The 3950-nt window shown below is 49.3% G+C and overlaps 1 pseudogene; it reads right to left on the minus strand.

The window, feature by feature from the left end:
• Positions 1–2816: 2816 nt before the first annotated feature.
• Positions 2817–3433, minus strand: LOC123058965 (RING-H2 finger protein ATL56-like; annotated as a pseudogene).
• Positions 3434–3950: the final 517 nt, after the last annotated feature.

Raw genomic sequence — 3950 nt, forward strand, 5'->3', positions numbered from 1 at the left:
AAAGTTGCCATCACTCAAGTTGCTAAAAAAATTACAGTGCAAACGTGATGTTTACAAAGGTATGGAATGGGTTCGTAAAAGTTGTTGAGCTTGGGGAAACAATTGACAATAGTTGATTCCATGAAAACATTATGGGGAACTTGCCACCTACAAACAGCTAAACTGGTCAAACCCCTAGGTCGTGCGAGGAAAACATCGGCTGTTCTGACATATCTGTCAGTAGACCCAGAAGGAAAAAAGTGTTGCTAATAAGTTGCCATCTAACAATAACTAAATTGACCATGTGGTAGAGTTCTAACAATAACTAGAATCACATTGCGTTTAAAAGTTGCCTCCTGAGACCAACAAAACTAACCATGGAAGAAGCATAATGAACAGTTTATTGCAAAAAATAGCTTCCATCCCATAATGGGAAAAGTTGCCACCTCCAGCCAAAGTAAGTAAGCATCACACATTGTGAGGAAAAAAAGGAAATACAACACCGCGCTTACGAACAACGATACAGTTGGCAACAGGAACTTGCCATCTGACAAAAATACTGAAAATTGCCATGTCACGCACGTGTACGAAGACTACACATCAGGCAACAAAAATACCTTCTTTGGAGCACGTTTACCAGCATCAACATCGTCCCTTTTATCAGGCATGAAATCGTCGGCATCATCATCATGCGCGTTGCGGGCCATTTTCTCTGGAAGTAAACAATAACAAACGAAACATATCAGCAAACAAAAGACGGTATTGATAATGAGAGTAGGAAAACATGACAATTTTCTGACAAAAAAACGAAGAAGCACGAAGTTGCCATCCTCTATGAAGTAAAGTTGCCATCCCCTATGAACTAAAGTTGCCATGTGAAAAGGTTCGGGATGAATACCACCACTGTAAGAAATGGAGCTATGTTGCAGATTTCCAAGTAAATGGCAGTCTACTCCACTAAGATCATGATGGCATAGAACTACATGAGTGCACGATGGAGGTGACCTTCAGTAAAAAATGATACAAATAGCGAGAATTAAGCCATCAAGATGGCAGTAGTTATGAGATCTTACACGCGCCACAGTAGAAATTGACACAAAAACAACATGAATCTGAACGAATAGTTGGGCGCGCACAAACCTACGTGAGCACAAAATCGCACAATGAAAAATATATCGCCATGTACAACCCCATGGAGATGTCTCATATGGGACGCGCGGTGAACCTATAACCTCGACGGCGCACCAAAATGCAGCCGTGGGCAACCTTGTAACACTCCGGGACAAAGCGGAGTGGCTGCGTCGTGATGACAAGGGGGGAGAGATGGAGAGATGCCCAGATCTGCGAAAACGAACCTCAGGACGCAGAAGAACAGTCGACGTCGCCGGTGACGACGATGTTGCAGATGCAGAAAGCTGCCGACCAACAGCACCTCGCATAGACGATCTCGAGGGATATCCGTGACCGTCGCCCGTTCATGCACAACTTGGATACCCCATCGTTGAGAAGCCGCTCGACGCCGGATCGATTGCGGGAGGACACAAACGCCGGCGGCGGCGGCGGATTCGAGCTCCTCCGATGCGTCACCACGGCGGATGGCGCTAGATTGCGGGAATAACCGCGGAGGAGGGTGCTAGATTGGGGGAGTGTAACGGATATGCGAGGCGGAGACGACGGGATAGAGTAAGTGCGGGTGGTTGCGCGACGGCAAGAGAGCTAATGCAGTTGATACTGGGATAGGAGGAGCAGTTGACGATGGTGGTGGCGTTCGTGGCGAGCGTCGGTTAGCCCGACCGCGCGGCGCTGTCCGACGTGGCAGAAACGTTGTGTCAAGATTCGCGCTGGCGATCTGACAGCGATGGGCACGTTCGGACCGAACGACGAAAACACCGGACGTTCGGAGGTTATCGATTCCGTTATTTTTCTCCTTTTCGAGACAAGTTTCCAAAAATTGATGGCAAAATACAAATGAAGGTTAGGAAGGTATTGTTCGTCGAATTCTATCCGACGTTTATATTTGTATATTTCCGAATTATAATTATCAATGCAGTTTTTTTTTAAAACAAGGCAAAAGACTTGCCATTTCATTGATTAAGAAGAGTGAAAATTGCCCGGTTAATTGACGGAAACCCAAGCTAAAACCGACACAATCCAGCCCACAAAATGGGCACCATTGCTCAACCTGGCCACCGACATGAAACACAGAGCTGCAAAACGGCTGCACAAGCTATGACGGCACATGCCAACAGATGGTCACACGCACAAACAATGCAGTTTTGCCTTTTGTGTAGTACTATTAGCAATAGCTTTTACATCTAGAGTTTGAACAAGTGATTCGAATTATATATGGGCTACTAGAAGAGCACAGAGAAAATTAACCCGGACAGGAAGCATTTCAATCTAGAAAGTTATGATGGATTCGTGCTGCCACTCGTCCACCAAATTTCATGTAGAAAAAAAAAACAGAAGTACCAAGTGAGAGAATAATGCGATTAGCTCAACAAGACCGATACCACCCAAAAAAATGCCCAACAAAGATCGAGACCAACAATAAGCTATAGAACTAGTAGGTCCCATAAAAAGAAGAACGGTGTGGCAAGGCGCGGATCCGCTTTTAACACCTTTGCATACATACATACATCCATGAAACAAACAGATTTCAAGTTTTCCCCATGTTACATTCCCGTTTGGGTTTGGATTGTTGCAATATCCAAAAGACAATGTATACTTACATGCTTCTGACTGGAGAAGCCTCACTGGCATTCAGTAGTAGTAGTACATTTGTATCTTTGAGTTCTCTTCTCTGCGCTCAGTTCTCTCTCATCACCAGCGTACGGTCATACCATTTGGGCCGGCAACGGCGCTAAGAGGTTGCACCGGCAGACCGGGCACGTCGAGTGCTCGTGCAGCCACGAGTCGACGCACTGCTGGTGGAACACATGCAGGCACACCGGCAGCCGCTTCACGGCGTCCCCCTTCTCCACCTCCCCGAGGCAGACCGTGCACTCCGACCCGCCGCCGCCCTCCGGCTGCTCGTACGCCGGGATATCATACGCCGTCACCGTCCGCGCGCCGCCATCCACAGGTGGCTCCCTGGCCAGCACGGGCATGTGACTCGGTGTCTGGTCCAGAAACTGCGGCAGAGCGCGGCGGGGCGCGCGCACCGGCACGGCTGGCAAAGAAGCCGGCCCGCGCCACGGAGTGCCCCGTGGGCGAAGGCCAGGCACGGACGCACCGCCGGCTGTTGGAAGATGAAGATGCACATGACCGTGCACACACCAGCGGCGATGGTGACTTAGAAGATGAAAAAGAAGGAGAACCTGACGATGGAGCCTTTGCTATGAGGGCTCCACGCCAGGTTGATGAAAGCGATGATAAACATGGCCGTGCTGCCGATGCAGACGATGTAGGTCATGGCCAGCCCGGACGCGAGGATGAAGCAATCCATGGCCATGGCCTCTCGTGTCTTGATTTGACCATACAACTGGCCAGCTAACTAAGCCACACTCAGGGATTTCGGTGTCGCCTCGTCAAGTCTTTATCATGCAAGAATTCCAATGCGTACAGACTACAGACGAAGCAAGCAACGAGCCAAGCCAACCATAGGAGGAACCGAGGACGAGACAGCTAACCGAGCGGTTGTTGTATAGTATAGTATAGTACGGTTAAATGTGCATACTTTAAGAGGCGTGCTACAATGTCGGCCGGCGGATGAGCTAAAATCATCCACCGCATCGATGGCCATTGGATTTCCAGGCTAATAGCCGTCCGTTCTACCATGCACGCCCGGACTCCTCCTCCTTAATTCCTGCAACAAGCATACCGTTGCAGAAACGATTCCCCCGGCCCCAGTCCCACCAAGCTGCGGTCAGCGCGGCACCACCCCAACCCGCCGCTAAACACATGCCGTCGGCGCGCGGGGCAACTGATCCTTTTAGGGCGCCTTTTTGTAACACCATGACACACCATAC

Source organism: Triticum aestivum, chromosome 3A (genome assembly GCF_018294505.1).
Source record: "Triticum aestivum cultivar Chinese Spring chromosome 3A, IWGSC CS RefSeq v2.1, whole genome shotgun sequence".
Classification (NCBI taxonomy): Eukaryota; Viridiplantae; Streptophyta; class Magnoliopsida; order Poales; family Poaceae; genus Triticum; species Triticum aestivum.